We start from the raw sequence: 22,206 nt of genomic DNA on the forward strand, positions 1-22,206 counted from the left end.
TAAATTCGTCTCTGGTCATAATGTAGACTAGAGCATATTAACCGTTTTGCCGTGCTGATCACGCAGTAAAAATGCCCCTCCCCGCGGCCAAAACCAGGCGTCTGTGGATGAGAATCCACAACAAGGACTGGTGGGACGTTGTCCTGCTTCACTTCACATACGCGCGAGTAAAATGAGAATTTTAGAATGACGGGAGACTTATTAATATGACACTTTATTCAACAGGAAAAACAGCTCGTTCCGCGCGTTATACTCATTATGTTTATTTAACGTCCTTGCACATGTGAAGTCCTTTCAGTTTCGGTTTCCAATCAAGTGTTTACATGTTCTCTCGATCGGATTACATAAGGGATAAACCACCCCTTTCAATCCGATCGATATGTCATTCGGATCGAGCTCAATCGGATCGATTAAGGTGTTTACATGAGGGTTTTTTAGTCCAATGGAGCCGTCAATCCGATTAAGTGTCCATGTGTCAACCGGTGTCAACTCAACATGGGCCGGAGAGGGTGTGTGAAACGGGAAAAGAAATGAATGAACCATAGCAAGACTCATGTTTATGTTCAACTGTTCTATGGTTATTATGTTTTATAATTTATTTTATGTACAATTTTGTTCAAAATGTTTTCAATACCCTTTTGCACATTTTATTTATGTTCAGTAGCTCTTTCTAGCTCAAGCAAATCCATAATTAAATTATTTTTTATAAGGTCGTCTGTTGACTGCTGTATATAAAACCCCTTCAAGAGACAACAAGCGTTGTTGTTACCTCAGGGGAGGAGGGGAGTCAGCAAAAAAATAAAAAATAATAATAATAGAGTACTGGCACCTCTTTTAGGCCACTTAAAGCACTGTGTTCACTGTTTCATGTCTTGCGTTGTCAGAATGTTGTGAAAGTTCCCGGTGTCCTGGCCTGATTCCTGTTCACCTTGCCACCGTTGGATTCTATTTCCTTTTGTTCTGCCCTGGGATTACTGCTCATCTGGAGGTTATTGCTTCATGCTGGATTTCGAACGGTTAGTCTGAGTGACGCAGGGACCAAACACCAAACTGCACCAAACTGTTTGGACTTTGCCCTACACTTTATTTACCAATAAACTGTTGTTACTTGCACCTTGTATTCTCCATTTAAGATGACAGTATATGGCAATTGGTACCACATTTTAATTAAATTATTTGTTAAATATTGATTTAGCATGTTAAAAAAAAAGATTGTTCAATTCTCCTTGGTTGGAATCTTTTACTCAAACACCCACACATAAACATACTGTTCATACATTTATGCATCCTCACCACTTTATTCTCTGGTTATATTCAAATCAGTACAACCTATGTCAAGTCACATGAATATTTATTACAGATACAAGGGTCTGTCTGTATAATTTGGCATACTTAAGATTGTCATTACAGCTATGGTTCAGGTACTACTATTAAAACTCAACAGTAGGAATACAGATCATTAGCTAATTTGAGAGTAATTAATTGTATTATTATTGTATTAGTTAAATCATAACACAAGAAGAGAGAGTTATTTCACAAATTCCTCAGAAAGGATTGTGTTTCATATCAAACATGTTTTGTTTATTCGGTTTTGCTCTTTGGATCTCATCTCCAAATCCCCCTTGTCCCTTTATTTTCTCTCTTCTTTTGTTCACCCCATCTTTCTTCTTAAATGCATCAAGAAAATGACTGGTTTGAATATCTAGGCCACTTTTTCCATTCCCCAGTACCTTAAAGTGCCCCTGTTATGGTTTTTCAAACATTCCCTTTCATGCAGTGTGTAAATTTAGCTGTTTTTGAATGTAAACATCCTGCAAACTTGTAAAGTCTATAATAGTCTTTTATAATGCCCGCCTATGTTGTGTGTTGTCCACCCACGAACCCACATACGTCATTTTACTGACAGCTGCTTCTCAAATCTCAGAGTTCAAAGCGGAATTCGTAAAATGCTTGCTCTTGAAAGATGGGTCAGTACCCACTTTATTTGGACCAGCTTGCTCTTAAGAATCACAACCTGTAAGTATGAATAATTATAGATGTGTATATTTTCTACTAAGTGTTCAAAATATATAGTACTATAACTCGCGTTAATACTGTCTTACTGAAATACTTCTGCTAAGCAGCAGTGGGCCACTATTACCTTAAACGCTTTTCCACTGCATGGTACGGCTCGGCGCGGCACGGTTCGGCTCGCTTTGCTTTTCCACTGCATGGTACGGCTCGGCGCGGCACGGTTCGGCTCGCTTTGCTTTTCCACTGCGTGGTACGACTCGGCGCGGCGCGGCACGGCACGGCTCGGTTCGCTTTAGCTCGGTTGCTTTTCCACTGCAGTTAGTACCGCTTCAAAGTGGGTGGGATTATGACTGATCATTAGTTTATCCGCTCCTCGGCAACCAACAAGAGGAACGTCTGCACTTCTAGTCCACTGACCATGATTCAGCCATTTCTTTTTTGGAAGTTTTTTTTCTTCAAGCAAGTAGTTTTAAAACAGGTGCTACAGCGGTGGCTGTTACTGGCATAGACAGTAAAATAAATGGACACAGCGACCCCATTGATTTCAACGGAGAAGACTGAAGCCCGATTATTGCAATTCCTTCCTGATGGCTGAGCGACTGTGCAGGCTCAAACTGAGCGTGACGACAGTCTGACGGTTGTACATCATCTAGTAGCGGTGGCAAAACATTCTGAATCACCTAATTCCTCGAAAACGTTGTTGAATATTTTGTCCCGTTGTTTATGGACTCTCTATCTATGGGCTTCTCCCTTGACTTTATGCCTCTATGTCCCCCCGATTGCCTCATGGACAGTAAAAGATTGCCTGCGAGCTTCTCCTCCTGTCTATACGGTAATGTCTCTATTGTGCGACATAAAGTCACATGGTTATGACGCAATCGTTAGCCTGTTTTTAACAAAAACGGCTTCTACGGGGCCATAACGTAAGATACAAAGTAATGGAGCCTTTTATATATTGTCGTGTTTATTTAGAAATAAATAATGGACAAATGAAGTCTTTGGACATCTCAGATGTTAAGTTATTCGCTGTCAAAGTGACGCCAAAATGAATGGGAGTCAATGGAATGCTAACAGCAGGTGAAGTTCTGCTACAATCGCGGCTCCCGCGAGGCTTCAACTTCCGGCTGATGGATTACCCCCTTGGTTAATGGCTATTTAAATCTAGCGGGTTTGATGTCTCGCAAATACAATGACGCTGGTAGTGACGATTCTGTCTGTCTGACCAATCAGAGATCTACAGTGTTTACGGTACGCTTGGAACCTCAACAGAGGTGGTACCATTTAAAGCGAGCCGAACCGTACCGTACAATGCTGTGGAAAAGCGCCACAAGTGAACCGTACCGAGCCGAGCCGTACCGTACCATGCATTGAAAAAGCGTCAAATTGCGCTTTTCCACTGCATGGTACCGTACGGTTCGGTTCGGTACGGCACGCTTTGACGCTTTTCAACTGCAGGGTACGGTACGGCTCGGCTCGGTACGGTCACTTGTGGCGCTTTTCCACTGCATGGTACGGTACGGTTCGTTTCGGCTCGCTTTAAATGGTACCACCTCTGTTGAGGTTCCAAGCGTACCATACCGATACTAAAATGTGACGTGAAAACACTGCAGATCTCTGATTGGTCAGACAGACAGAATCGTCACTACCAGCGTCATTGTATTTGCGAGACATCAAACCTGCTAGATTTAAATAGCCAGTAACAGTCACCGCTGTAGCACCTGTTTTAAAACTACTTGCTTGAAGAAAAAAAACTTCCAAAAAATAAATGGCTGAATCATGGTCAGTGGACTAGAAGTGCAGACGTTCCTCTTGTTGGTTCCAGAGGAGCGGATAACGATCAGTCATAATCCCACCCACTTTGAGCGAACCGAGCCGTGCCGAGCCGAGTCGTACCACGCAGTGGAAAATCAAAGGGAGCCGAACCGTACTGGGTGTACCGAGCCGTACCATGCAGTGGAAAAGCGCCAATAGCATGCCGTACCGAACCAAACCGTACCATGCAGTGGAAAAGCGCCATATCAGTGTAGATTGCCTGTCGTTTTTACTTCTTTGAGTAAATATAAAGGATTGAGTAAAATTTGTGATATCGGTCATTCATGTTAGTGCTCGCTAATGCACGCACTGTTCCCTTTCGAGAGGTCTCTCCTACTGCGTAAGTAGCTTACGCTATGGGAAAACTCCTTTTCTCGAGAATATTGAAGTCTTTATGTAAAACGCATTGCAGCTGCACAGCAGACAGCAATGAGCGAAGGAGCTCGGTCATTGGCTGTGCTGCGACTTGCTCGAACCAATGACGGGGCGACTCTGAATGCGCGACCAATGAGCGCGCCTCGCGCCCGCGCGCGTCAGAGCCCGCCAAGATGGGCGTGGCCAAGAGCTATATATTGGGCGCCCCGTCATGAGAGTTCTTTAGATTTAATCTCCTTCAGCGAACACCTTCTTCGCTGGATCCTCCGGATTATTGAAAGCCTTCGTCGCCGTGGAAAAGCATACTAGCGGGATTGCTACGATGACGTTGGCATCTTCAGCCGCCTTCGAACGCCATCCTACTGAACCATCCGGCGCGCTACACGCAAGTATTTACATCTGTTCGCCCCGCGACATTTGTAAAAGAGCAATTTTCTGAGGCGTTGTTTCAAATGCCTTCCTGCGGGTCGTGCAGAGACCTTCTTCCAGACGGGGATCGTCACATCATCTGCGCTCGCTGCCTGGGCTGGGACCACGCAGAAGCTGCTTTGACCAAGGGCGGATGCCCGGAATGTGACGACCTGGGTCTCTCCGCACTGCGGGCTCGCTTCGCCGCGAGCGAGCCCATCGCCGACACCCCTCTGTTCACAGAGGCTTCCTGACCTGAGCTCAGTGACGTCACGCCAAGCAAATCTGCGCGTGCTTCACCGCCACTCTTGTCTTCCCCACCGCCGGTTCAGTTCACTCAGCCGGACCCACACCCCTCTAGCAGAGCGGTGGGCCTTGTGACTTTCGGCGCGTCCGAGGACGACGGGGGAGTAGATGACTCTTTGTCCATCGACGCTGCATCTGACGACTGGCCGGGCTCCACTTTCGACCCCGCCCCGTCGACGCTAACTAACACGAGTGGGGGCTCCTCTATGGATACAGAGATTGTCCGCATCCTCTCGAAGGCCGTGGAGGACCTCAGGCTCGATTGGTCTTCTCCCGAAGAACCAACCCGAAGCCGACTGGACGAGTGGTTTCTGCAGGGGCGCCAGCAGGCCCCTCGGCAAAGGCCTTCTCCTTTCTTCCCGGAAGTTCACAACGAACTCACCAAGTCATGGAAAGCCCCCAACTCTGCGCGTCTGAAGCCTTCTTTTTCTTCGTCGCTCTCCTCTGTGGACGGCGCGAAGGAAAGAGGCTACGAGGGAACGCCGCCCCTCAAGGAGGCCGTGGCCAATCATCTCTGCCCGCCCTCCACCACCGGATGGAAAGCCAAGGCTTCTCACCCCTCGAAGCCCTGCCGCACTACTTCGGCTCTCGCTGGTCGTGCTTACACCGCCGCCGGCCAAGCTGCGTCAGCGCTTCACTCAATGGCGGTACTTCAAGTGTTCCAAGCCAAGCTTCTCCGCTCCCTGGTCGAGTCTGGCCCCGAACCCGAAGCCTTCAAGGACCTACGCAGCGCGACTGACATAGCCCTGCGAGCCACGAAGGCCACCGCCCAGTCTATTGGCCGCGCCATGGCTAATTTGACTGTTCTCGAGCGCCATTTGTGGCTGACTCTGACGGAGATGAAGGACGCGGATAAGGCCCCGTTTCTCGACGCGCCTATCTCCACCAGCGGGCTGTTTGGACCGGCAGTTAAAGGTTTCGCCGAACGCTTCACTGAGGCCCAGAACGCTTCACAAGCTATGAAGCTATGCGCCATTTCCTGCCTAAACGCTCCAGCTCATCGCAGAGCAGACAGAGGCCACCACAGCCGCAGCGGGCTAGAGCAGCCCCCACCCCCTCTCAGCCCGCGTCTCAGACTGACGCACGACGCCGCTCGCGCTCCCACAACCGCAAGCCGCCTCCTGAGCGACGGGGTCCTCGGCCCAAGATTGTGCTGAACCCTGACCCTCGAAAGCCTTCCTAGCCACAGGAATGAGTAGAGAGGGTGCGTGTCTCGCAAAAGCCGAACCACTCTCTCTGCAAAATCTCAAACATTACCCAGTCCCCGCACAGGCGGCTGGAAATGTCTGTACAGCAGTCAATGGGCCAGTCACAGACCTCGCTCACCTGCAAACAAACGCCGTTTTTACACAGAAAACACAAAAATAGTATTTTTCTGCCTGTGTCACTAAGGGTTCACATATCCACAAAGTGTGCATTCCCAGATACAAAACAGTGCCAAATTCATTCCCAGCTCATGCTGCACGCCCCATGAATGTAGATCACGTGCATACGGTCATGTACGCACCACTACACACAAGCACCGTTCACACAGTTATGAATTCATCCCCAGTAAAAGCGGGAAACATTATAAAAGTGACGCGTGTGCCTACCACTGTCTATGCACCCCCACTTATAAACACTGTCCCTACAGTGTCAAACACAACCCCAGCTCAGGCTGCGAGTCTTACAGACATAGCGCGCGCTGTTGTAATCACACACGCGCCCATTCACTCAGCTGCTCACCGCACTCCCGCGCCTCTGAGAGCTACGAGCTCAGACGATTCGCTGGCCGGGTCCCTACGTCACAGCGGCCCGCCCCTAGCCTGTATTCAGCCCATATCTGTACACGCTGCGGCATGGGAAAACATTCCAGATATGCCGAAATGGGTGTTGAATATAATAAAGCATGGATACTCGCTCCAGTTCGCTCGCAGACCACCACGTTTTACGACTGTGGTCGAGACGAAAGTGAGAAAGGAGTGTTCGCATGTTCTACGCACCGAGGTGCGCAAATTAATAGAAAAGGGCGCTGTGGAAACTGTTTCCCCCTCTATGAGCGGGGCAGGTTTTTACAGCCGCTATTTTCTCATCCTGAAAAATGATGGCGGTCTCCGCCCCATCCTAGATCTCAGACACCTGAACAAAGCACTAATGATTCGCTCGTTCAGAATGTTAACAACCAAACATATCCTCGCGCAAGTACGCCCAGGAGATTGGTTTCTCTCAGTGGATCTGAAAGATGCTTACTTTCACATTCCAATAGCGCCTCATCACAGGCCTTTTCTGAGATTCGCTTTCGAGGGACAGTCTTACCAGTACACAGTACTTTCGTTCGGCCTGTCCCTGGCTCCCCGTACATTCACGAAATGTATGGATGCAGCACTTTCCCCCTTGAGACGAAGGGGAGTGCGAATACTGAATTATCTCGACGATTGGCTGGTCCTAGCACAATCAGAGAGTCAGTTAATAACACACAGATCTTGGATTATCAGCCATCTAGAATGCCTTGGTCTAAGAATCAATTTTGCAAAAAGTATACTATCTCCCAGCCAGAAGATTTCTTTCCTGGGAATAGTTCTAGACTCGATGCAAATGACAGCTCGTCTCTCATCAGAGCGCGCACTCACCATCCGGCGCCTTGCAACATCATTCAGGGCGGGCGCGTGCGCCCCCGTCAAGCGGTTTCAGAGGATGCTGGGTCTCATGGCTTCAGCATCGGCCGTACTCCAGCTAGGATTGTTGCATATGCGTCCTCTCCAACGCTGGCTCAAGAGCCGCGTCCCTGCTCACGCGTGGCGTTCGGGCCACCTTTTAATCAGAGCGAACCACGGCTGTATAAAAGCCCTGACGCACTGGAAAGCCGCTGACTGGTACCAGTCAGGCGTGAGTCTGGGTGTGAACACAAGGAGAAAGATGATCACAACAGATGCCTCCAAAATAGGTTGGGGGACCCTTTACGAGGGCAGACCTGTCTCCGGCTTTTGGTCAAACCCGGAGAAGCGCCTGCACATAAACTGTCTGGATATGAAAGCGGTCTCAGAGCCCTGCTTCCACATCTAAAAAACGAACACGTCCTGGTCCGAACGGACAACATGACGGTAGTGTCGTACATAAATCGCCAGGGTGGACTCAGGTCGAGCTCCATGCATTCAATGGCCAGGAGACTCATCTTATGGTCCCAGCACAACTTGCGCTCGCTGAGAGAAGCGCATGTGCCAGGCGCGCTGAACCAAGGGGCAGACATGCTATCCAGAGACAAGATTCTCCCAGGAGAATGGGCTCTCAACCCGCTGACGATTCAGTGGTTATGGAAAATCTTTGGCGAGGCGGAGGTAGACCTCTTCGCCTCCAAGGAGAATGCACACTGCTGTCTTTTCTTCACGAAAAGCACGGACGCGCTCGCCCAGAGCTGGCCGAGCCGCCCCTTATATGCTTTTCCCCCGATCGCGATGCTGCCACAGGTCATCAGTCGGGTCAAAGAGGAGAAAAACGCAGTGCTCCTGATAGCCCCACTCTGGAAGAACCAAGCATGGTTTCCAGAATTGATGCAAATACAATCTGCACCACGGCCGATTCCACTGAGGCCAGACCTCCTAAGTCAGGCCAGCGGGATGATATTTCATCCCCGCCCTGATCTGTGGGCCCTTCATGCATGGCCCCTCAACGGGGTTCCCAGGAACCTCATGAGTGGAGCGCTAAAAACAATCGCTGAGGCGCGGGCGCCCTCCACGAGACGCTTATATGCCCAGAAATGAAAAGTGTTCAGTGACTGGTGTAACGCCGAGGGCCTGAACCCTGAAACATGCGAGATTACGAACGTACTCGCTTTTCTACAAGGGCTTCTGGAGGCGGGCCGCTCCCCCTCCACACTCAAAGTATATGTGGCGGCCATCACAGCGTCACACGACCCTGTGATGGAACGTCCATTGGGAAGAAACGACCTAATTATTCGTTTCCTAAGGGGCGCTAGGAGGATGAACCCTTCACGCCCCCCCTCAGTGCCGATCTGGGACCTAGCTACTGTCCTAGACGCTCTTAAAGGGCCCCCGTTCGAACCACTCCGAACCGTGCACCTTAAGCAGCTCTCGCTCAAAACTGCGCTCTTGCTGGCACTCGCCTCGGTCAAGAGAGTGGGCGATCTTCACGCGCTTTCGGCAAGCGCTGCCTGCCTGCAGGGTCGTCCTTAGGCCAAAACATGGTTATATTGCTAAAGTGCTCACCACTCCCTTCAGAGCACAGGTTATCTCCCTAACTGCGCTATCGTCTCCAGCAGACGAACACGACGCTAACCTACTCTGCCCCGTTAGGGCTCTCAGAGTGTATTTGGAGCGTTCTGCCCTATTCAGACAGACAGAACAACTGTTTGTATGCTTTGGCGGCCGTACGAAGGGTTCCGCCGTTTCAAAGCAGAGAATCTCTCACTGGAAAGTTGAGGCTATAGCTCTGGCATATGAAGCCAAGGGACTTCAATGTCCCTGGGGAGTCAAAGCACACTCCATCACGAGTGTGGCTTCTTCCTGGGCGTGGTCGAGCGGGATACTGATCGAGGATATTTGTGCGGCGGCAGGCTGGGCCTCACCGTCCACATTTATCAGGTTTTACAACCTACAGGTCCCGACATTGCATTCCAATGTACTATCAGCATGATGCTAGTAGAACTATGAGTTCGTATCTAGATTATGTATGTGCTTGTGTCACACTGAGCGCCTTCTAGCCGCTCTTTACTTTTTCCCCACTATAAAGCTCGCCACTGCCGGCTAGTTGGATGATACCTTTGCTTTTTAGCTCAGGCACCTGCCTCTGGCTATCATAAGGCGAAGTTCAGCACGCACGGCGTTTTGCATGGTGTTCCCATAGCGTAAGCTACTTACGCAATAGGAGAGACCTCTCGAAAGGGAACGACTCGGTTACTAACGTAACCTCGGTTCCCTGAGAGGAGGGAACGAGTATTGCGTAAGCTGCCGTGCTTGTGCTTGGTTAGTTCGCTTCAGATGTTTTAACCCAGGTAACTCACCTGCGTGAAGTTGGCCCCCCACCCAACGCAAAACGTCGTCAAACTATACTCAATCGTTTGTGCTCCGTTTGTGCTGGTTTGTGCTGTAAAAAGTTTCGTTTGTGCTGTTTCGGTTTTTTAGATATTAAAAGAATATTTTTAGGTCATTCTGAGGTCACTCAGCCCCCCACATGCTCCAAATTCACCCAAAATAGGCTCGTTCGTTTGTGCTTCGTTTGTGCTGGTTTGTGCCGGTACAATTTTCGTTTGTGCTGCGTTGGGTTTTAAAATATCGGAAAATTGAATTATAGACGATGACGTCACCAGCCCCCCACATGCTCCAAATTCACCCAAAATAGACGCAATTGTTTGTGCTCCGTTTGTGCTGGTTTGTGCTGTAAAAAGTTTCGTTTGAGCTGCTTCAGTTTTTTAGATATTAAAATAATATTAGGTGGTCATTTTGAGGTCACTCAGCCCCCCACATGCTCCAAATTCACCCAAAATAGTCTCGTTCGTTTGTGCTTCGTTTGTGCTGGTTTGTGCCGGTAAAATTTTCGTTTGTGCTGTGTCAGGTTTTAAAATATTAGACGTTCAATTATTGTTGATGACGTCACCAGCCCCCCACATGCTCCAAATTCACCCAAAATAGTCTCGTTCGTTTGTGCTGGTTTGTGCTGTAAAAGGTTTCGTTTGAGCTGCTTCAGTTTTTTAGATATTAAAATAATATTAGGTGGTCATTCTGAGGTCACTAAGCCCCCAAGAGGCCAAGAGAACAGCAAAACTATCCTCGAGGTGAGCACACTTTTAAAGTAGAATTGACGAAGACGTTCTGTCATTACATAATTTGTTCAATAAACAATTATCTTCACTTCAGTCTCTTCTGATTGTATTTTATTTTTACGAGTCTCATCTGCTACACTTCACTGCCACCACTAGGGGCAAGTGACACTTCTGTTCAAGAATGCTCTTGTGTAAAATGCTGTAGAGTTGGTGGAGAAAAGGTCGATATAAATCAAACTACAAAAGTCGTTACTAATCCAAATTTCTGGCCAATGTAAGTATACATTGTTTTAAAACTGTCAGTTACAATATTAGTAGCTTCAAGAATAATTGTACAGCATTCAAGAGAGCTTGTTACTTGTTATTGAACAGAAACCTCATTAATAACACTTATGTTACTAATTTAGCTATGAAATGCTGATTACAATTGCAGAAATGTGCCTTTTAGTATTAAAAAACGACCATGGGTCACATGTGCAACTGTATTTAACATTTCATAGCTAAATTAGTGATATTAGTGTTAGCAATGAGTTTTCGGTTCAATACTGACAATCTAGGTGTCAACATACCATATTGGTCCTAATATAAGGTATATTATCCATCTACATTATCCTTACTATATTATATTATCCTATTATTCTTATATTCAGACCAATACAGTAATATATTAAAACAAATTTATGCTGTACATGATATTTTTTGGAGTCAGGATAATTGAGGGTAATTATGTTGTGCTTATGCCAGATGCCCAAGAAACCAGCAGTCGACAGGGATTCCATTTTCACAGTCCTGTGTTCATCAAAAGAGGCCATAGTCCAAAATGGCAACATAGCTACTCCTAATCAGAGCATCTGGACAGAGCTTAGTAAACAGCTAGACAACAAGATCACTGCAAAGGCACTATACACTTTTGTTAAATTAAACAGACACAATATCTGGACTGCTTTAGGGTTTACTCATGAAAGTGATCATGAAACAAGTGGCAGTAGTGATGACACTGATTTTGAGCCAGGGTCCCTTTCCTCCAGTCCAAAAGATTGCTGCAATTTTGATTTTGAAGTTCCATTTCAGAAATGGATTGAATTTATGCCTGAAACAGTAACATACAAAAACAAGTTCTCTAAAACAAAAAAAAGGGAATACACAATTTTGAAGCCTGGTATCTGGACGCATGTGATAAATCATCACATTTGGCAAGAAGTGAAATGCCCCTGCACATTTGCTTTTAAAAGAGCCAAGGTCTATCCATCAGTCACAGACAAATTTATTGTAATCAGAGGCAGCTGTAAGGAGTGTCGTGGCCACATTCACATAAAATGTGACAAAAAGCCTGAAATAAACAGCAAAATGAAGTTCAGGTGTTCACTTAAAAACACTGATGACTCCCTGCACACTGGCTGTTCCAAACGTGCGATGTCTGGTAACTTGCGTGTGCAGATATCCAAAGAACTGTGTGAGGGTAGAAAGGAACCCCATGTATGGAGGGCATCAGAGGCAACAAAGCTGATGGATTTTGGAGATCCTGAGCCAAGTCATCTGCCTAATTTGGCCACCCTGCGCAAAGCAAAGCAAGAGAGAAATGATTTAGAATTAAGCGACAAGGATCCTATTCTGTCATTGCAGATGCTAAAATACAGTGCACCTCACAGTGGTAGCATTAAAGACATTGGACTAGACAAGTTTTTCTGTCACTATTGGAGTCAAACACAAATGTATATGTACAAGACATTATCAAAGACATCTACTAACCCGACTGTGAGTTTTGATGCAACTGGCTCAGTGGTGAGGAAACTACAGAGACCAAATGGCAAGTCTGGCCATATATTCCTATATCAGGGTGTTGTGGCAGGGGGTGAGAGCTCAAGTGTCCCAGTGGTGCAAATGCTGTCAGAGAGACATGATGTTAATGCCATAACACATTGGCTGACAGAATGGATACGCGCAGGTGCACCTACTCCAAAAGAGGTTGTGAGTGACTTTTCTCTGGCTTTGCTCGGAGCTTTGGTCAAGGCTTTTACTTCTCATCCTGATCTTAAGACCTACATCAATGAGTGTTGTGGTGTCTTACTCGGTAGACAGTCAGCAAAAGTCCCACCTTGTTTCGTGCGGGTTGATGTTGCACACTGCATCAAGATGATCTGCCGGTGGGACTGCTTGAAAAAAAAAACACATCGCATTAAAGATTTCTTTGTTAGGTCAATAGCTCAGCTTCTCATGTCACAATCCATGGACGATGCAAGAGAGCTACTAAGATGCATTACTATTGTGGCTCTCAGCGAAACAGAGGGTAGTGACAGCTCTGGAGCCCCCCTCATTTCTGAAAGGTGCAAGAAATACCTAAAAGCCCGAATTGCAGAAGAGCGTGTCATCATTCCAGATGTAGAGGGTGCGGACCTGGAAGAAGTGGATCCATGTGACCAAACACAGACAGACCTGCGGCAGTGGGTAACAGACATATGTGAGGAGAGCAGATCACTTGCCACATCTAATGGTGATCATGACAATATGCACTTCCTCCCTGAGATTATTCCAAATATAATCTGGCTTGCAAATTACTTACCTCTCTGGACAGGGGTAATGATCCCTCACTTCCGGAGCTCCAACATCACCGCAAGTTCAGCCAATGTCGAAGCTGAGTTCAAAAACATCAAACGCGGCCTTTTCAAGCATGAACACTTGCCTATTCGAGTGGATCGATTCATTGCTCGACATCTGTCCTTCATTGAAGGCAACATGCGTATTTTTTCTGCAAAACAAAAGAGTGTGGAAAAAGGTGAAGAGGATGAGGCTGTTGCGACAGTGATCGACACAGGAGTCAATCCACTACCCACCGCAACCTGCAGGATAGATGGAAGGCCAGAGATGGATGCTTCCTGCTCTGGGAAGTCTGACACCGTCACAAACATCCATCCAGCAGATGAAGAAGCTGTTGAAAACTGGAGAGGCTTAGCGGTTCCACCCAAAAAGAGGAAGAGGAGTTCATACCTCTCTCCTTGTCCTGAATGGCTCCATGCAGATCCATCTGTGAGAGGGAAAAGACTAAAAGTGGACCTGTTGAAAAATGGAAACAATCAACAGCCTGTTAAACTCAGGAAATCAAGAATATCTGTGCTTAACACATGTGCATTTGATGCTTTTTGTCAATGCTTATGTTGTGCTTACTGTGATAGTGTCACTTTTGAAAATATTGTTTGCAATGAGGATTCCAACAACCTCCTCCAGCTAGTGAAATCCATCACCACAAAGGGTCTGAATGCACAGGCCTACATACAGAGGGCAGAACAGCTGAGCGAAATATTCAAAGCTGTCCGACTGAAGTCGGGTGCTCTCCAAATCGATGCACAATGCCACATCTCCACTATCATTGAAAAGTCAATGACAAAACGCACTTGTGTTTCATTAACAAAACAGTGCTCCTCACAGTATTGTGGTCTCAGCAAACAAGTCACAAGGGAAATTGCATTTGTTTGTACTTCTGTTGCTGTACTGCAGGCTTCTGGCATGGCTCATCTTCAGACCGCAGTGGAAGAAGGCCTTGACCTTCCGGAGTCCCCCTGCCTCAGGCCGATCCAAAGTCTGTCACAGTGTCCCTCTGCAATCAAGACAGATACCTCAGAAAAAGTGCTCTGTGCAGGGAAAGTTTCACACAGTTACAGTTTGGGAGAACTTATGTGGATTGACACTGACCTGGGAAGCAACTCCACAGAATTTCCTTTGAGTGAATTTCCCTCCAATCTGATGCTCCAGGGAAAGAGATTTACTCTACGGGCAGTCATTGCTTTTAGAGGAGGCTTAACCCAGGATGCTCTTGGGCATTATGTGGCCTACTGCAGGAGGTCTCCATGTGTCTGGGAGATGTATGATGACCTGAGAAGTGGAGTGACAGCAGCGTCAGATAAAAACAAAATATGCCCACATGCTGTATTATACACAAAAGACTGATTGCACTATTTATATTTAATTTCACAAGTTAAATTATTTTGGTTGAACTTTTTATGCCACATACCCTTGTTTTCCTACTCCTGTGCTATTTTATGGAAGTTTGCACTCAAGTCTATTATTTTGTGTGGTATCTTTGGTTTGAAGACAGATTTAAACTTGTCAGTATTAAGTGTTTTTAAGTTTAAGTTTTTAAAGTTTTTTTGTTTTTTTGTTAATGGATGTTCGATAGTAAATAATTAAATTTCAAAAGTTAAATCATTTTGACTTAATTGAGTAATGAGTTTCCTCATACATAATAATAATAATAGTAGTAATTAAATGATATACACACAGACACATAAATACACAGACAGCAGCCTAGTCAAAAGATTTAAAAGGTTTATTTTTTAATGTTTCTCAAAGTTTAATGTTCCCTTATGCTCACTAAGGCTATATTTATTTTATCAAAAATACAGTAATATTGTGAAATATTATTCCAATGTAATACTGCAGGTTTATATGTGAATATATAGTAAAGTGTAATTTATTCCTGTAATCAAAGCTGAATTTTAGCATCATTAGTTCAGTGTCACATGATCCTTCAGAAAACAGTTGTGCTGCTTATTGTTGTTCTTTTCTTCTTCTGAAAACCAATGACAACAATTCAAAGATTTTGGTTAAGTGATATAAAATAATACTTTTATATAGCAAGGAAGTAATAAATTAATAAAAAGTTGATCAACATTGATCAAAATTAAGAACCTTTCTTAACTGAGCATGCACGAATAATAATTGAGCATACAATCAACATTTTACTATGATTTCTAAAGAATCATGTGATATCGAAAACTGGAGTAGGTCTAATGATACATAAAATTCAGCTTTTACATCAGTCTAAATGACATTGTAATTATATTAAAACCGAAAATAGCTACTTTAAATTGTAATAATATATATGTTTCATCAAAAAAGTGAGCTTAAGAGACATAAAAAAGAAGAATCCAAACTTTTGACGCCATAGCCAATAGGCCTTTACACACATAAACACAGCAAACAGATTATGGTGCGTGTATTTGTGACAATTTTCATATATGTTATAAACAAAACACAACATACAGTAAGTAAAAACACTAACCTTGAAGTTGCATCCACATCCTGTATCCGCAGTGTTCGTTAAAAGTTGAAAACGCACAGGATAACATAACCTAAGTGAATATTGTGATTTGGTTTGCCGATTCTTTAGGTCTTACCTTGTTACTTTAACTAGCCTACTGTTAAAAAAAAGTGGGCTGGTGCACTGTCTATAATTCTCTGTCATTCAGTGTCTCGCCCAAACGGAGCACAAACGAACGAGACTATTTTGGGTGAATTTGGAGCATGTGAGGGGGCTGGTGACGTCATCAACAATAATTGAACGTCTAATATTTTAAAACCTGACACAGCACAAACGAAAATTTTACCGGCACAAACCAGCACAAACGAAGCACAAACGAACGAGACTATTTTGGGTGAATTTGGAGCATGTGGGGGGCTGAGTGACCTCAAAATGACCACCTAATATTATTTTAATATCTAAAAAACTGAAGCAGCTCAAACGAAACTTTTTACAGCACAAACCAGCACAAACGGAGCACAAACGATTGCGTCTATTTTGGGTGAATTTGGAGCATGTGGGGGGCTGGTGACGTCATCGTCTATAATTCAATTTTCCGATATTTTAAAACCCAACGCAGCACAAACCAGCACAAACGAACGAGCCTATTTTGGGTGAATTTGGAGCATGTGGGGGGCTGAGTGACCTCAGAATGACCTAAAAATATTCTTTTAATATCTAAAAAACCGAAACAGCACAAACGAAACTTTTTACAGCACAAACAAGCACAAACGGAGCACAAACGATTGAGTATAGTTTGACGACGTTTTGCGTTGGGTGGGGGGCCAACTTCACGCAGGTAAAGAACCCTCATGACGGGGCGCCCAATATATAGCTCTTGGCCACGCCCATCTTGGCGGGCTCTGATGCGCGCGAGCACGAGGCGCGCTCATTGGTCGCGCATTCAGAGTCGCCCCGTCATTGGTTCGAGCAAGTTGCCGCAGCACAGCCAATGACCGAGCTCCTTCGCTCATTGCTGTCTGCTGTGCAGCTGCAATGCGTTTTACATAAAAGGCTTGTTCGACTTGAACCGGCGCTGCGCAGACCGATCGGTTGATGACATCAAAGTACCGCGAGAGCGATTCAAAAGCATAAGGAGCCGTCTGCTCTCTAATCGCTCTCGCGGTACTTTGATGTCATCAACCGATCGGTCTGTGCAGCGCCGGTTCAAGTCGAACAAGCCTAAAGACTTCAATATTCTAGAGAAAAGGAGTTTTCCCATAGCGTAAGCTACTTACGCAATACTCGTTCCCTCCTCTCAGGGAACCGAGGTTACGTTAGTAACCGAGTCGTTATTGATACAATTCCTGCTAGTGCACCGTAATAAATTAGAAATATACACATCAATTTGTTGATGAACACTCTTGTTTATGTTGATGGTGAGGAATTACAATTGCAACATCTTGATGTACCTCAAACTGTGTAGCGTATCCTGCTCAAGTTATCCTTACGATGGAGGTTTGGATTGAATAACTAGTTCTTCTAATGTTTCATCATCGGACTCGCGCTCGGATTGAATTTGATAAGGTGAAATTCGCTGAGCTGAAATTCAATTATGGTAATGAGCATTTAGGTTCAGGCACGCGCTGTACGCGGTAGACCAATCACAACAGACTGGGCCGTCTGGCCAATCAAAGCAGAGTAGGCTCTCGGAAAAGGAAGGATTTGAGACTGAAGATATGTACGTTGAAAAACGGCTCTGGTTTATACGTCAACGTTATGCTTAAAACGGAAACGTTTTCCCCTTGAGTTTTCCTCATAAAGCCGACACCATTGTCAAAACATCAACATTGTCCAAACCAGTGCTTTAAGTGGCCCAAAAGAGGTGCCGCTACTCTATTTTTTTATTTTTTTATTTTTTTATTTTTTGCTGACTTTTATATACAGCAGTCAACAGACGACCTTATTAAAAATAATAAATCCTTTTATTAGTTTATGGATCTGCTTGAGCTAGAAAGAGCTACTGAACATAAATAAAATGTGCAAAAGGGTATTGGAAAAAATACCCTTAGAAAGAGCTACAGTAGAATGAGCTACTGAACTTAAATAAAATGTGCAAAAGGGTATTGGAAAAAATAACCTTAGAAAGAGCTACTGTAGAAAGAGCTACTGAACTTAAATAAAATGTGCAAAAGGTTATTGGAAAAAATAACCCTAGAAAGAGCTACTGTAGAAAGAGCTAATGAACATAAATAAAATGTGCAAAAGGGTATTGGAAAAAATAACCTTAGAAAGAGCTACTGTAGAAAGAGCTACTGAACTTAAATAAAATGTGCAAAAGGTTATTGGAAAAAATAACCTTAGAAAGAGCTACTGTAGAAAGAGCTACTGAACTTAAATAAAATGTGCAAAAGGTTATTGGAAAAAATAACCCTAGAAAGAGCTACTGTAGAAAGAGCTAATGAACATAAATAAAATGTGCAAAAGGGTATTGGAAAAAATAACCTTAGAAAGAGCTACTGTAGAAAGAGCTACTGAACTTAAATAAAATGTGCAAAAGGTTATTGGAAAAAATAACCCTAGAAAGAGCTACTGTAGAAAGAGCTAATGAACATAAATAAAATGTGCAAAAGGGTATTGAAAAAATTTTGAACAAAATGTACATAAAATAAATTATTTTACTTTAATTATTTTGCTTTAAGTGGGCGCCTTACCGGCCCACTTAAAGCACTGGCCCAAACCATTATCAAAATCCTCATTATTTATAATCATTCACACACATCTGCGAAAACGACTAAAAACACTGTATGCTGCTGCCAAGCCATTAGATGGTGAAGAAACCCTATAGATTGAACACGTAATATGCATGTGCTTGACTTACAGAAATTCCAGTTTTTGTTGTTTACACGGAGACCGTTTTCAGTTTGCATTTCAGGCTCCCAAAACGCAGTTGTCTTGTAATTGAATGGCCAAAACGCATAAGAAGTCTTACGTTTTTAGTTGAAATCGTGTAAAGTTTAAACAGCCCCTGATTCATCCGTCGAGTCATTTGAGAATCACTGAAAAATGTGATGATGTTTAGTATATATTATGATTTTTTTATTATTATTTTTTTTTTACATTTTTTTTTACATTTGATGCATGTAAACCTGTTATATGAGACCTCCAAAACAATATTAGGAGCCTTTAAAATGGCATAATAGGGGCAGTTTATTGTAAACCACACTAGGGCAACTGTAAAGAGACATTTTAATGCTGCAGATGTGGTTACCAAGGAGATAAGGGAACTGGAGATCAAAAGAACCCGTCCAGAGGGAGAATCTGTTTTTATCTGTGAAGATATCAGACAAACCGTGGGGCTCTATATGAATTTCACAGAGAGTGAGTGGATGAGGAGATCGAAAAAAATTATTAATGTAAGAATGCATGTAAGGTAATGACATAGTATCTTTTCCATTGCTCCCTCACTCCAGTATACTCTGTTTTTGATTTTGAATTATTGCATGTTATAACACTCATTCTTCCTTTCACAGTGTAAATGTCTATTTCTTTTTGTCCACCTGTATACCCTTCTCTTGGCAGGGCAAATGGTTTGCTGCGTATCCACATTTTAAATAGTACAAAAAGTATTCAAATGTATATATTTATTATTATTTTATGAGTCTGAATTAAATTACTGAATTAAACAGGGGAATATGCACATGCATGCATACACTGACAAACAATGAAAAAGCTCATACATATCACATCCATATCATCCATAAAATGTACAATACAACAAAAAATAAAGGGATACAACCTGTCCTGTTCAATGTCAAGTCAATGAACCTCTGTTTCCGAATAAATGACAAAATAACACAAAAACTTTACATAAATTAAATGACTAAATACTAATAAACAGCACGAAGGATGTCCTTTTCCGTCAATGAATCAAATACAATGCCATATTATGCAACAGAATCTAAGAAAACACAAAATTTTATTAGGTGTTCAAGCACGAAGTGCTGAAAACCTATTGTAATTGCTATTTGAAAAAAAAAAAAAAAACTAAAACGCATCGTGCAGCCCAAACCGTAAGGCCTAGAGACTTGAAACTCGGCCAGATGGTAGGCCACACTTTTGGGGAGAACCTATCAGAGTATGACCCCGATTGGCCCATAGGTGGCGCTACAGCAACCAAAAGTACTAAATTGCTCATAACTCATAGACCGTTGGTCCAAAAGCCTCAAGCTTTTTACACCACTGTGATCCTTGGCTCAAGACGGACAATATGTATATCTCCGATCTCGATTTAAGCAAAAAGAAAAAAAGTTATGTCGGATTTTGTCCAAAACCTACTTTTGCGAACTAGTCCCTGGTTTTTCGCCCGATCGGAACCAGACCAGTCTAGGACAATTCTCTGGACTCTCTAGATCAATAATTATCAAAAAAAAGTTGAAATTTGGCATTTGATTGGCTATAACAGGGTCATTTATAAAATGGGTGTGGCAAAATATAGTCAAAAGCCTATAAATCCTATACGAAAACTCAGAACTTCACAAAAATTAGTGAGCATATGTGACATAACATCCTTAAAAAGCATGCCAAATTTTATGGAGATCGGACCATAGGTGGCGCTATAACTGTTAAAAAGCTTTGAAACAATGTATTTCCTATGGTAAATTGCCTGTATTTGCTGTAAATGGTGTTTTCCATTTATTATCATGTAATGTTCATATCATAATGTTCAAAACCAGTGCAGTACAATTATCTGGACTCTCTAGATCAATAATTATCAGAAAAAGTTGAACAACTTCGTTTGGATGGCTATAATAGGGTCACTTCACAATGTAGCCATGACCTAGTGTCCCCAAAAGCCTATATCTCTTTAATGAATGCTCAGATCTTCCTAAAAACAAGTCAGAACATGTGCCATATGACTCCAAGTAATCATGAAAAATTTCAGACAGATCGGACAAAATTTGCCTCTATAACAGTTAAAAAGGAGAAAATTAAATGAATATAATGGCATATTAAGCCAATAAGTAGTATTTTACTGCCCCCTGCTGTTTAAAATATGAATTATACTTGAGTAGTGTGACAAAATTACTATTTAGACTTTATAAAATTACTATTTTTAACATTTACAATCACATTAAGTCAAATTTCATCTATTGAAGTATCACTATTGACAATTCTGTCACATTGACAAATGTGAATCCTGAATGAGACATAGTTCAAATCTCTGTATCTACAACAGAATGTGTGTGTAGTCCTATGTTTCTGAATAAATTCTGAATAATCTGATTAATAGTTTGCAAAGACATGTATGAAATACCATTCAAATATATTTTCATAATGATTTTGTTTGTGTGTGTGTAAGCTTGCATAAAGGAGTTAAAATGGAAAAACTGGTTTGCTTTAGTGCAGAACAATGTGTTATATTGTGGTAAACCATGCTAGAAGAGGGTAAATCATAGTGAATCATACTAGAACTTGAGATATCATGGTAAACTATGGTAAATCATGCTATATTCATGGTAAATCATACTGGAACATGGTAAATCATGAAAAACCACACTAAAATGTGGTATATCATGGTAAATCATGCTAAAACATGGTCTATTCCATCTATGATGTCAGTGGTTAAATGCTTGCTACATAAAACTTAATGTCTTTTGATGCCTGTGTGGTTAAAAATCTTAAATGCCTTAACTGCTTGAACACCGCTAAATGCTGCTTGCAGCTTTAATTTTGTATACATTTAGTTTTCCATTTTTTAACACAACAAAATTAACCAAATTTGAGTTGGTTATATTTCACACAAGCACTACTAGTTCTGAGAATGTCCTTCCCCAGCCCCTTCCATCCATACCCACCTCTCCTCACTTGAACAATTCTAGTCTGATAATCTTCATGACCACCACACCCAACTCATGGCTACTGAGAAGAAGTCAAATGAGCTGTGCAGGTATCAATCTTTCCTATCCTCTTTTGCTGTCACTTTCTATTGCAACAAGATCAGCAACACTATTCACAACATTCTTCTCTCTCCTCCTCTCACCACTGCTCTCACTGCTGATGACCTTGCCACTTTTTCACTGAAAAAGTCAGAAACTGTCAACCGTCCTCCTTTTCTCTCTTCTTGTGGAGACTGATGCCTTCAAAGTTTTCCTATACTCTTATATCTAGACCTCATTTTGCAAAGTCATGAAGGTGCATGGCTTTTTTCCACCCTGGTAATAATCAATAATCTCTGCCTTTCAGGCATCTCGACCTGGATGCAAAAACACCACATTCAGGAGAGAGATCATCTTGTAATCCCAGCAAACACATCAGTCAACCTCAACATCACTGTACAACTGGCTTCTTCAACCCTCAAGCCAGTTTATGACAGGAATCAGGAACCATCACCAGTTAAACTTCTCTGCTCATGTCTTGATGGCCGCATGTCTAAGCTTATACCATCCTCAATGACTCCTAGTCGTTCTATATCAACGATGCACTAAACTGGTCTCCAAATCCATCACATCCATAGAAAGAA

At 43.3% G+C, this 22,206-nt stretch overlaps 2 long non-coding RNA genes across 2 annotated transcripts; one reads left to right on the forward strand and one right to left on the reverse strand.

Annotated features, from left to right (window-relative positions):
* Positions 1–1,873: 1,873 nt before the first annotated feature.
* LOC143711499 (uncharacterized) lies at positions 1,874–22,206 on the forward strand. Its single transcript, XR_013194860.1, has 3 exons — positions 1,874–2,016; positions 18,945–19,116; positions 21,930–22,206. It is a non-coding gene; the product is annotated as an uncharacterized LOC143711499 (long non-coding RNA).
* LOC143711497 (uncharacterized) lies at positions 12,460–13,083 on the reverse strand. The gene is made up of 3 exons (XR_013194859.1): positions 13,007–13,083; positions 12,625–12,819; positions 12,460–12,553 (listed from the first exon to the last, which is right to left on the reverse strand). It is a non-coding gene; the product is annotated as an uncharacterized LOC143711497 (long non-coding RNA).

Source organism: Siphateles boraxobius, unplaced genomic scaffold (assembly GCF_051911475.1).
Source record: "Siphateles boraxobius isolate OS27281-9 unplaced genomic scaffold, OSU_SipBor_1 119, whole genome shotgun sequence".
NCBI classification, from domain to species: domain Eukaryota; kingdom Metazoa; phylum Chordata; class Actinopteri; order Cypriniformes; family Leuciscidae; genus Siphateles; species Siphateles boraxobius.